The sequence below is a fragment of the Phyllostomus hastatus genome, unplaced genomic scaffold, assembly GCF_019186645.2.
Source record: "Phyllostomus hastatus isolate PE091 unplaced genomic scaffold, TTU_PhHast_1.1 phas_contig_34, whole genome shotgun sequence".
Taxonomy (NCBI): Eukaryota; Metazoa; Chordata; class Mammalia; order Chiroptera; family Phyllostomidae; genus Phyllostomus; species Phyllostomus hastatus.
The window spans coordinates 11,319,764-11,333,200 of NW_025333857.1; the positions used below are offsets into that span (position 1 = coordinate 11,319,764).

Below are 13,437 nucleotides of genomic sequence, written 5' to 3' on the forward strand. Positions count from 1 at the left end.
AATTCAGATTATATTTCTATTTTCTACTTCTCTGTTTTGCTACAGCATTTCAGTTTTGCCGCTTTGTAATATGTAACATTGGAGGCTTTATTTGCTTCCTTTTCATAGTATATGCTAATTTGGGCTTCATGAGTCTGAAGGTGGGCTGAGTGTCGACCAACTGCTGGTACTGTTGGTGATGGATTGCACCAAAAGAATTCCAAAGTAAAGAATGTTTTCTCTTTTTTCATACATCCCTGTCAAGAATCTATGAGGTCAACAAAAGTAAAATCAGATCTCAGAATGTTTAATTAAATGGATTGTAAATATTTGTATTTAAATCTTTTTTTTAAAGATTTTGAAAAAATCCAAAATAAATTCTGTGTTGTTTATGGCTTATATTTGACTGTTCTTAAGTAACTGGATGATTCTAGTTTCCAGAAAGTGTTTTAAAGCTTTATAGGAGTTTTCTCATTTATGCCTTTTGACATGGATAATCTCTTAAACCTTCAAGGAGCCGCATGATATAAGCAGTAGCATTAGCTTCATTTTATGACAGAGAACAGAACATACTATATGAGTGCCCAAGGTGGGATCTGAACTGAGGGGTTCTTCTCAAAAGCTCTGGCTCTCAACCACGAGCCCTTCTGCCCTATATTATACAATTTCCTCTGTCACAGAATGCTGCCTGTTGCTAAATTAAAGTTTTCAGTGGGTTCTTGATTTAAGTTAGCAAAACGCTTATAATTCTCACAATACACTTCAGCAGTATACTTGAGAATTCTTATGCTTATATTTGGGGTACAGTAGTAATCTATGGTAACATCTTAACCTTTAGCCTTTTTCCTTCTCTTTCTTCATATTCTGTTTTAGTTTCCTGCACTTTCCATCCTCCCTGGTTTGTTTGGAGTTGTAGTCAGTGTGCCTTATGCCTTATTCAACTCCCTCCATTTTTATTCTCAAAAGAGTAAATAATTTTCTACTATTACTAAATAAAAGCTACTAGTTGTTGTCTTCCAAATTCATTACTAATATCCTATTTTTATCTTCCTCTTAGCAAACTTATTTCCTTAGTATCTCATAAAGAAATACCTAATTCAGTTACTCATCAGTGGAATGTTTCTCATATACTCCAGATTGTGCTAGAATTTCCTACGTTTTTCTAGAATCATTACTTTTAATTACAATTTTTTTCTGTCTCCTTTTGGCAATGTCATACCTGCTTTCTTTAAACAAGCTAAAATTAAACCTAATGACCGTCTCTCTGCTTCTCCCTGGTTTTTGTTCCCTATCCTTTCCAGTCTGTGAGTTTCCACCTATAATATTGATTGTTACAGTGTTTGTGTTCCGATTTTCCCCTACTAAGTAATTCCTGGAATTGAGAGACCATGAGGAGTACCATGAAATTAGCACTACATTTGGTAATCAATAGGTATTTTATAAAAATTGACCTATAAAGAAGAATAAAAATTGTTTTTTCTCCTATTACTATCTATCTCTATTTAGCCAAAGGACCAGAGCTGCAAATCTGAGAAATTGATGTAGCTCCCTTTTATGGTCAGGATAAGGAGGAAATGATCACTACTGTATTTAATAGGAGCAAGCAAAAAATTAGTATACTCTGTGAAAGTAGATTTACTTTAGTAACATCAGTAAATGTTTATAATGTACTTGTTAACAGTGGTTTCAGATTTAATTTTAGCAGTGGTTTACTTGTTTCCCTCACAAAATTCTAAGGGACCCTAATATTGTACCTAAAACTCAGAATTGGCCCTTAGACTTACACACATTTTTATTGTTTGGGGCAAACACCTTATTGCTTTGGTAAAAGCAATATAAACTGCCATACATGGCTAACACACACTGCAAGGGTGTAGAGTTTCTTGAAACACAGTTTGAAAATTCTTGCTTTAGAAGGATGGGGATATAGGATTTTCCCTGCTTTATTTGAGAGGATTGAGAGATTGTCAGTCTTAACAGGAACCACATTCCTGTATGTACTGTGTGTAAACAGTTGCCATCATATTAGCGTCACCCTCATTCTGTCTTCATTTGTAACATCTAATGGAGCTTAAATCAATTAGGAGACTTAGGATAGGCTGTCTCTGTGCCAAGTGCTAAACAGAAAAATAAAGCAGAGTCCAAAAGATGCTAAAAAGAAAGCTTGTGACTAATCCTTCCTCTAAAGTTAGAACAGTTTGAGTATTTCCCTGGAAGCATTCGTTTTGCCTACTGAAAAGGGAATGAAGCAAAATTTGAGAGAAGAGAAAATGGACCAGATTTATTTTGGATCATTATTTTTTAGTGTTTTTGTGAAGTTAGGTTGTGGTGATCTCTTAGGCTATTGTATTTTTTAAAAATGGGATATGGGTCTGATCTTTGATTTATTATATTTGATTATTTTATGTAACACATTGCTACTTGTATCATCCTAACACAGTTCATAGCTCTCTTGTGTACGAAATTGAAACCATTTCATCGTCCTCTACTTAAAGGCAAAGTATTAAAAATGGAATTGGGGGGTGGAGGGATCAGGCAAAGAGGAAAGAGGACTTACGGACTTAGACAACAGTATGGTGATTGTGGGGGCAGGGGATTAAAAGGGGGGTAGGTGGTAATGGAGAAACAAGAAACAGAATTGCATGCTATGGAAGAAAGATGGGTGTAACACATTTAAAAGTGCCTGTTTTATACTGTGGTCTTATTAAAAGAAAAAAATTATTTCTGTTCAAAAGTAGCCCTTTAGTATGGATATGTGTTTGAGAAAACTGTAGTTTCTGTATTCTAATATTTTGAGTGTCATCAGTCTTGTACTCTTCCGTTCTCTATTGAACCATGTGATCTCTTCCCTTGCAGCACAATTTCCTTCCCCCTGAGTATACAGCTTTTCACTTGTGATCTTTCTTTTTCTCAAATCACACTAAAAGCCACTGCTTTTTTATTGGTTGTACAATTGCCAAGAATTATATCTATTTAAAAAACCTTCATAATGAGGAATCACAATGAAGATTATATATGTAAATGAATTATTTTCTTGGAAGGTTGTAGCACTGGGAGAATTTAAGATTTGAGAAATGAGATTGTGAAATTGTAATAGGCAAACCTATGTGGGTGTTAGAAGGTGAATTTAGGATGGAAAAGAGGTATAAAAAGGAAATGTTCAGGAACAAGGAAGTGACATTCACCTCATTCAGAGAGGAAAACCCAGGTAAGAAGCTGAACAGCCCTGGAGGCAAATATAAGGACAGGTTTTCTTTAGGTTGTTCACACATCTTCCTCTGTAAGCAAAATAGAGAGAGCTTTTCCCTGCTTGGCCAGCACATTCCCTGCTCCTTTTCGCTCTCAGGTCTCAGCTTAAATGTCACTTTCTCAGAGAAGAAACACTAATCTAAAATAAAAAGGAGTTCCCCATTCTCCTCATGTCAGCCTGCTTTATTTTCACTGCAGCATTTATTATCCAATACTGTTTCATTTTCATTATAACACTAATAATAATTTTATTATTAGTAATTTATTAATACTAATAATGATAATTTTATTAGTAGTATTTTCTTTCTCAATATTTTCTTGCATGTGTGTTCTTTTTTCTTCTCTCCTCCTCCCCTTCCCTTTCTCCCAACAGTAGATATAAGTCTAATAATTACAGGCACCTTGTCAGTTGTGTTTATTATTCTGCCTCCAGTCCCTGTAATAGAATCTGCCCTTAGACACCATCTCTGGCTAGACTGTCATGCTCAAGGGCTGGACTCCATCTGATCTTTGTAGCTGTATGACTATGTAGTGCCTGCTAGATTAAATGAATAAGGCTAATATCTGAGGAAAAACTAATATTAATGACAAAATAGAATAATTTTATAAATGAAGACAACCTTTCCCCCCTTCTAAATAAAAAGCAGCACCAGTCTTAGTGGTGGCTGGGTTAAGGGTAAAACTTGGGAAAGTTTTACCCTTTGTTGTCAGAGGGCTGTCCTATGGATTATTTGCTTCTTCTGCCTCCAAATATCATGAGGTTGTTGTTTTAGGAAGAGGGATTTTTAAATGGCTTTTTATATGATAAATAATAAAAGCCATAAAGAGGAACTGTGTTTCCATGTCAGCTTTTTAAATTTGTGCACTTTTCCTTTTTTTATTTCTTTTTAAAAAAACTTAAATTTATTGGAGTGACATTGGTTAATAAAATTATATAGGTGTGCAATTTTTTAATTTCTTGATTTTAGAGAGAGTGGGAAAGAAGAGAGAGAAAGAGAGAAACATTGATTTATTGTTCTACTTATTGATGCATTCACTGGTTGATTCTTGTATGTGCCCTGAGCAGCATTTTGGCATGGCACTCTAACCAACTGAGCCACCTTGTCAGGACAAGGTGTATAATTCTATAACATGTTCATCATCTGTATATTTTATTGTGTGTTCACCACCTCAGGTCAAGTAGGTTTTCAGTGTAGTAGTACACACTGACATGAAGTACTCTTCCCAAATACTGGGAGGGTCAAAGTTACCTTACCTAGAAGATTATTTCTCCATGTAGTTAATGTTCCTTTTTCAGATGGACTTTCTGAAATAGGGTATTCTAAAAATATTTTGCCCAAGGTTTAACTTTACAAAATAAATGATAGAAATCTCAAAATTTTTCCATTTGAATAATTAAGAAAAGAATCAAGTCTGTCCCTATGTTGAACTTTCTATGAAGATACAGATTTTTACTGTGAAATTAGCCTGGATGTATACTTGAATTTCTACTAGGCTGATCACTTGAAGTAATCACTTGTATATTGAGTTATATTGAGAGAATTTAGGGCAAGTTGGTGTAAGTACTATTAATTTTAGTGAAAGATATAACCTTGAGGATTTATATTTAATATTCCAAACAACTCATAATGTTACATAGTTTTGGGCAATTTATACATTTTGTTGGCTCATTTGTTATATGTGTCTTGAAGAAATGATTGCGAAGATGGTCTTATTTTAATATCACAAGATGAAATGTGTTGATTTATCCTCAGCTTGAGGGACTTTGCTTAATTCTAATGTAACTCCTCAGAAAGCTAAAAATGTGCATATATATAGTTTAATGCACCCATATTCCTTTTTCTTCTGGAGAGAGAGTCTAGGGATATTCTGACTCAATAAGAGTCCAAGTTACAAGTGAAGTCATTTTTATATGTCATCATTAAGATTTTTTTCAGTATAGCCAATTGGAATCTCGAACTCCTATTCTAAATCTAGGGGTTTTCCATAACATTTCAAAGTCAACAATCCTGCTTTTATATGTGTAACCCATTATTACCTACCTGGACTGTCTGAGTATGTGTAATATCAGGTTGTCTGTATAAGTATAAACATCACATTATCTGTTTTTTCTTCATTATTTTCTGTTTCTACTGATACTGACTGATCATCCATTATGCTGTTTTACTTTCATATGCCTTTGCTTATACTATCTGCTTGATTTCCAGGCCTTTCTTTTCAACTTCCAGGTTTGTTCTGTCTCTTCTTTTGAAACTCATACTAAAGTTATGTTTCATTAATTCAACTCAAGTTCATAAGTGGGGGAGGGGGATTGCTGGGTTCAGACATGAGAAGAGGCTAGCCCTTGGGAAGCACAGAATTAAATTGAGGGTGGGACTTACTAGTATATATACAGGGTGGGGAAAAAGTAGGCTTACAGTAGTCAGTATGCAAGAAAAATAATAGTTTATTCTTGTATTATTATTTATTTATTGCATTATTTTCCATACAAACAACTGTAAACCTACTTTTGCCCCACCCTGTATTAGAATTAGCTAATATGATGCAATGAGAAAAAAAGGTTGAACCCATAAGAAGGAAACTACCATTTTTGTTTTGGAGTTTTGGCAGAAGGCTCTCTAGAGTCAAGACACTATCTGCTATTTGGTATTTTTTTTTTTGAGGACCCACTCAAGGAACCCTGAGGAGGTAGGTAGGTGGTATTCTGTATCTTCCCACTTAGCTAACTGTATCTAGTTTGTTTCTTTAAAACTCTATAAAAATTAACTAGACAGTTATTTTGTATGATCACTGTTCTTTTTTAAAATTATTTTTTTCTTTTATTTTTTAATTTTATTGATCATGCTATTATAGTTGTCCCATTTTCCCCACTTCATTCCTCTCTACCCTGCACACCCCCTCCCACCCATATCCCCCCCTTTAGTTCATGCACATGTGTCATAAGTTCTTTAGCTTCTGCATTTCCCATACTATTCTTACCCTCCCCCATCTATTTTCTACCTACCATCTATGCTACTTATTCTCTGTACCTTTCCCCACTCTCTCTTACTCCCACTCCCTTGTTGCTAACCCTCCATGTGATCTCCATTTCTCTGGTTCTGCTCCTGCTCTAGTTGTTTGCTTAGTTTGTTTTTAGTTTTGTTTTAGGTGTGGTTGTTAATCATTGTGAGTTTGTTGTCCTTTTACTATACATGTTTTTTATCTTCTTTTTCTTAGACAAGTCCCTTTAACATTTCATATAATAAGGCTTGGTGATGATGAACTCCTTTAACTTGACCTTATCTGAGAAGCACTTTATCTGCCCTTCCATTCTAAATGATGGCTTTGCTGGATAGAGCAATCTTGGATGTAGGTCCTTGCCTTTCATGACTTAGAATACTTCTTTCCAGCCCATTCTTGCCTGCAAGGTCTCTTTTGAGAAATCAGCTGACAGTCTGATGGGAACTCCTTGGTAGGTAACTGTCTCCTTATGTCTTGCTGCTTCTAGGATTCTCTCCTTCATTTTAATCTTGGGTAATGTAATTATGATGTGCCTTGGTGTGTTCCTCCTTGGGCCCAACTTCTCTGGGACTCTCTGAGCTTCCTGGACTTCCTGGAAGTCTATTTTCTTTGCCAGATTGGGGAAATTCTCCTTTATTATTTGTTCAAATAACTTTTCCACTTGTTGCTCTTCCTCTTCCCCTCCTGGTACCCCTATAATTCGGATGTTGGAACATTTAAAGATGTCCTGGAGGTTCCTAAGCCTCTCCTCATTTTTTTTTTTTTGAATTCTTGTTTCTTCATTCTTTTCTCTTTGGTTGTTTTTTTTTTTCCCATCACTATTGGTTCCCTGTGCATTTTCCTTCATTTCACTTAGTGTAGCCTTCATTTTTTCATCTAATTTGCAGCCAAAATCAACCAATTCTGTGAGCATCCTGATGACCATGGTTTTGAACTATGCGTCTGATAGATTGGCTATCTCTTGGTCACTTAAAAGTATTTGCTGTGGAGCTTTGATCTATTCTTCTGTTTGGGCCATTTTTTTTCTTTTTTTGTCTTGTCGCACCTGTTACGTATGAGGGGTGGAGCCTTAGGTGTTTGCCAGGGCGGGGTAACCCAGCTGCTGGGTTGTGGCACTGTGTATGTGGGGGAGGGGTCCAAGAGGGAACAATGCGTTTGCTCTGCTCTCTCTAGGATTTCAGTCCCTTCTGCCACTTCCCCCAAGCAAACTGGGCCTTTGTGGTGCTGATTCGCAGGTGGGTGGGCTTGTATACATTGTGGAACCCTGTGGATCTCTCCAAGGAACTCTCCTGTGAGGCTGGGAGTCTCTCCCTGCGCCTCAACCCCCACAGGTGTTTTCAATTGGTGGTTTGAGGCTTTATTTCCCTGAGCTGGGGCCCTGGGCTGCTGGGTCTGTCTCGCTCCCCAACTTCACCTGGTTTGTCTGCACACAAATGTGGGGCTGCTTGGTCAGCCAGCTGCCCTGCATGCCTCACTGGGTCTGCCCGCTGCCACCCTGTGCCTGGGGTCCATCAGCCTCTGCCTTATTCCCCGGGGTCTGCAGGACTTTGCTGTGACCCCTCTCCACCTGGCACCTGATTCTGTCCGGCTGTCCAATTCCACCCCTCCTACCGGACTGGATGTATGTGTCTAACTCCTTAGTTGTCGGACTTCCATACAGTTCAATTTTCTGTCAGTTTTGGGTTTTTTTTGTTCCTAAATTTTTGTTGTCCTTAATTTGGTTGTGCAAAAAGGCACAGTGTGTCTACCTATGCCTCCATCTTGACCAGGAGTCCTTGATCACTGTTCTCTATTGTGTAAGAATCAGTTAGGGTTTTAGAACTGTATTAAAAAATTAACAAGGTAAAAACAGCTCAACAATATGACTCAAAAGTTGCCTGATGTTACATGTTTTCTTTAATCCCTTTTCAGGGAGATGAGGAGGTTACACAAAGGGGGAAAACCTTGTTTTGTTGTTTAGAAATGGGCTAAACGGAAGCAACGTAGAACGTGTGTGTGTGGATGCGTGCTCATAAAAACAAAAACAAAACCCAACTGTTGATTGCTCTTGTCCATCCATGTTCAGTGACAGTGGGGTGCTCAGACTACTAGATGTTGGCCCTGGACTTCAAATGCTCACTCAGAACAGTTGGGGGCAGAGTCATGTGCCATGCAGCACCCTGTTTCACTATTCATGTGTCACTATTCATGACATGAAGCTGGGAGGAAAGGAGTCTAAAATGCTCAAGCTGGAAGGGACATTTGTCATAGTACAGTGGTAATACCCAGTTTATACACGAAAGTTTGGTGTTTCCTTCCCAAAGGGCTCTGCATGGTAAATAAAGTAAAACCAATAATTGTCAATGGGCAACAGAGCCATGTCATTAACAAAAATATTCAGATGGACATGAATCATAGTGTTTAAGCAAACGCACTGAGAGAGGTTCTGGAGAGGAATCCACCATCTATTTTCCTAAGGATTAGGGGGAAAACTGTTGCCTGATGATATTTTTTAAAGCTTAAATGAGGGTTTTATGGGTCGAGAAGAGTCTCTTTTTCTTTCATGCTAAAAAAATGAGATCTTTTCATTAAATTTATTTGTTGTATGTGTCTATGGAATTATTACATAAGCATAAAGTCATTTAGTCATCTAAGGTACTTTATTTCTCTTTACCAAACACAGCTCTTTTTTGAAGCCTTTTTCTCCTAAAAGAAATACATTAAAAATCTCAGATAATAAGTAAGAATTTGTCTTATTCCATGACAATTAAATGATGACCCTTTTCCCCTTCCATATGTTTTTCTTTTTTTGTATACATTTTTTGCTCAAATTAAAAATTAAATATGTTAATGATCAATGTATATATTTGGCATCATACTACATATTATATATATGGGTCTTTATCATGCCTATTATTTTTGAAAAATTATTTTGGGGAAAATTAATTACTCATTTTTTACAGAAACTTTGGTCTGTTCCTCACAGGCATGAATTTTGGGTGCTGTGTGCTGGTAGACCTGCATGGTACATGTGTTCACTTGGACAGTTTTAAAAATGTCTCCTAGTTAGAGCCTTAGACTACACAGGTAGTAATGTCTGGAAGGAGAGGAAAAGGCACATGTTATTTATGGCTGTATAGTGTTAGTTTCAAAATGACATTGGAGATCTTCTGGCCCAATTTGTTAACTCAGTTTCCTAAATTTGGTACTATCAGAATTAGAAACAGTTAGCATTGGGTACTCAGCTTTCAAGAGAAGACTCATATGTGGGAACACTTTCTATCCCTGCACCAATTTTTAAAGTTCATGATGATTGTAGAGAGTTTGGAGAAGAATTTGATGGGCTGATATCAACTCCTGGCTGCTCTGGCACGCAGCTTCTTTAGCAATGGTAAATCAGTGAAGGGTGGCATGAATCTTGAAAAAATTCAATTCAGCAAACATCTGTTCAGTACCTATTACTTGTCTCAGTGTTAGTACCCAGAGTCATAGATGAATAATGACAGGGTTGCTGACCTCAAGGGGCTCTGTGTAGTTGAAAAATCTTAAAGGTAAATAAATGTTATCCACCAGCCTTAGAAGTGCAACAGAGAAACTTGGAAGAGGAATAAGGGAAACATTTGAAAAAGGTAACATCTGGGCTGGATTTTGGGCTGGATTTTGATAAGAATTTCCAGTGATTTCTACTGAATAAATTTTCATTGTTTAAAGATTGAATATTAATCTTCCCATTTTATTGTCACCTAAAAATCTTTGATGACTTTCCAAAGATGAACATCCCTTCCCTAGCTTCTGAAACTTGGCCTTTTATATTACATAGCTCTTACAGATTATCTAATTCATAACCAATTGAGAGGAAGAATTAGTTGAAGGGTTTAAGATGCTTCAAATTTATAAAGGTAACACTGTGGTCAATGATCATAGAAAAGGAATTCTCAATTAGCAGTAATCATGCCTAGATAAACCTCATTGTCTATAATACTGCCACTACACAAAACCTGAAAAGAAATTCTTTTTTTTTTTTTTAAGATTTTATTTATTTATTTTTAGAGAGGGGAGGGAGTGGGGGGAGAGAGAGAGAGACAGAGACAGAGAGAGACACATCAATGTGCGGTTGCTGGGGGTTCTGGCCTGCAACCCAGGAGTGTACCCTGGCTGGGAATCGAACCTGGGACACTTTGGTTCCCAGCCCGCACTCAATCCACTGAGCTATGCCAGCCAAGCAAAATGTTGAAATGGAAGACCACGCGACGGAAAGAAAGAAGAGACTCTTACTTTTTGTGATAGCATGGATGGAACTGGAGAGCATTATGCTAAGTGAAATATGCCAGGTGGCAAAAGACAAATACCATATGATCTCACCTATAACAGGAACCTAAATGAACAAAACAAACAAACAAACAAAATAGAACCAGAGGCATGGAAATGAGAAACAGACTGACAGTGACCGGAAGGGAGGGAGAAGGGAGATAAGAGGGAAAGAAGGGGATGGGTCTATTCAAGGAACATCTTTGAATGAGCAATGAACATGGACAACAGGGTGAGGATTAACTGTGGGAGCAGGGGGAGGGGGACAATGGGGGAAAATTGGGACAACTGTAATAGAACAACAATAAAAAAAGGTATTGTTGAGTGACAGGAGATCTCAAATGTGGTTCTACTAATTTAAAAATAATTGCTTTATGTCTGATGTATTATCCATACTGGCTAAAATATTTTCTTAGTTTTAACTCCTGGGTTTTTTTTGTTTGTTTGTTTTTAAAAAACTGGGTTAGAAACTCATGTTAATGATTCTGGTTATAAGATACTTGAATAAATAAGCAAGCAAACTACTTCCCCTAATTTGACTTTCTTCAGATCAAAACTGTAAATTTGTTTCTGTATTGCTACTGAATTTCTGATGTGTTTATTGTGTATAAAATACTGTTTGCTTCTAATTAAGAACTTGGTGTTCAACAGACGTTGTTCATTGTTATTTATGAACATGTTCCATTTAAAAATAATTGAGGTATTTATTGGTAAACAATTGCTTATAAAGCCAGAATTCTATGGAATATTAATGCATAACGGATCATTTCCTTTAGAGGGAGGGAAAAAAACCAAGACTTTCAATTATAAAATATGCTCACTAACAGTGGCTTCCTATAATAGGAGCAATTTGCATGCAAAATAGAGAAAATGAATTATACAAAAAGGAATAGCTATAACTTCTCTGGCATGTACAGTAACCCACAAAATAAACTTCCTTCAGATGACATTGGTATGATTAATCCCAAACAACCTGAACACTGAGACTGCTGTTCTAAAAAGGGGTTCCACAGCCTGGAAAGGCTGTGAGTATAATACTAGCCTTCTAACTGGGGAGGGCAGGGGTGTTCAGTGCATCTTTAGTAGCATCACCCCACCCCCATGGTTCAGGGTATTTGAATATTCATGACAGGTTGGCAGGTGGTCAGTGGATGAAGGACTGAAGTCACTCTTGAGTCCTTGTGCTTTTTCATATTTTATTAGAGAAACTTGTAAGGTCAGGTGAAACCCCTCATTCCTGATTAACTTCTGATGTCAGTCTGAGGAGATAGTCAAATGTTAAGATCCTATCCTCAGCATACTTTGGTATATAATTGTATTTGTTCCTGTGGAACATGTAAACAATTTTCATGTATATCATCACAGTTGTCTATAGTGAAAACACCTCACACTTACATTTTCCCACACATATAAGTAGTTTTCTTGCATTTTGACAGCCATACTCAGAGATATGTAGATAGCATCCTCTCTCTCTCTCTCTCTCTCTTTTTTTAGGGAGGGAGAGAGAGAGAGAGAGAGAGAGAGAGAGAGAGAGAGAGAGAGAGAGAAACATCAATGTGCGGTTGCTGGGGATCATGGCTTGCAACCCAGGCATGTACCCTGACTGGGAATCAAACCTGCAACACTTTGGTTTGAAGCCGGTGCTCAATCCACTGAGCTACGCCAGCCAGGGCATCCTCTCTTTTAAAGTGAAGGGAAATAGAAGTTGTCTAGAGAATTTTTAGTCCAGGGCTGTGGAAGTCAAATCCAGGGCTTCTACTTGCTGCCTCCTTTCTACTTTTATCTGAAAAGGTTATATGATAATTGGGTATTTTACAGGTTAGATTTCCTGCCTCACTTCAGTCTCTTAATGAGGATTTCATGTTCCAGACTCTGTGCTGTGTCTTTTACATACATCATCTGGTTTAATTCTTACACTGTCCAGAAGAGGAACCCCAGGTTCAGGGAATTTGAGTAACTTTAGACTTAGCCTGGCTAGCCTGAGGTGGATCCTGGATTGCCAATCAGGTTTGCCTGAGCCCTCGACACTCTTTATTTATGTTCCTGAGATAGATGAGTTGGTCTTTGAGGAATGAAGGGAAATTATGGATGAGATTCCTGAATATATAGTAATAAAAAAATCTGCTGAGTGTCAAACCAGTGATTCAGACAGTTAATGCTTTGGGAGGGTAAAAGGGGAAGAGATGATAGTACTTTGTGGTCTGGAAAGGCCTTCTGAAGAAATTGGGATTTGACCTAGCAGAAGATACTAAGAATAGCATCAAGGTATGATGGAAGGAATAACAGGAGGATGAGGCACAGTTGGTAAATGCTGGGCATATTGGAGAATTGATGCATTTGAATGAGCCACATGAGGGGTTTGGTGGGTGACTAAAGGAGGAGGATGGAAAAGGTAGGCAGGAGCCCTGTTACAGAGGATGAGGGCTACCATGTGTGGCCTTGGTGTGCAGCATTACATTTTTACCTCTTTGTAATACTGCCAAATGCTGGCTTAACTAGAATAATTCCAATTGGCTTGTGGCTGATTTTGAGTTAATGGAAATTTTAGTGGGATGAAATTATATTTAGCTTCTTAGGTTGCCTCTCATTTTCCAAAAGCTTATCTAAATAGTCTTTCTTCATAAGAAATACAAAAGCCTTATTGTTTCTTATATTCTTATGATGTGAATAGATTTTAAGTGTTTGTATGTATACCAATATTTCAATAAACATTCTTTTTGTGGAGGAAGTGAAGGACAATGACTTAATGGGTGTCAATAACATTGGGAGACTGTGGATTTGGGATTTTCTAAGGAAGGAGGGTGATCCTGTTACATTTTAGCACAGAAGTCAGGATATCTCCAAGAAGTGAGGGGTTTAGGGGTGAAGTGATTTACATCAAAGACTCGACATAGATAGTTCTTTCCTTAGGAAACTGTCACT

General features: G+C 37.4%; 1 protein-coding gene across 2 annotated transcripts in view; it reads left to right on the forward strand.

Moving 5' to 3' along the window:
- The window catches only part of MLLT3 (MLLT3 super elongation complex subunit), a 267,938-nt gene that overhangs the window by 139,707 nt on the left and 114,794 nt on the right, over window positions 1-13,437 (forward strand). The gene's annotated exons all lie outside the window — the stretch shown is intronic.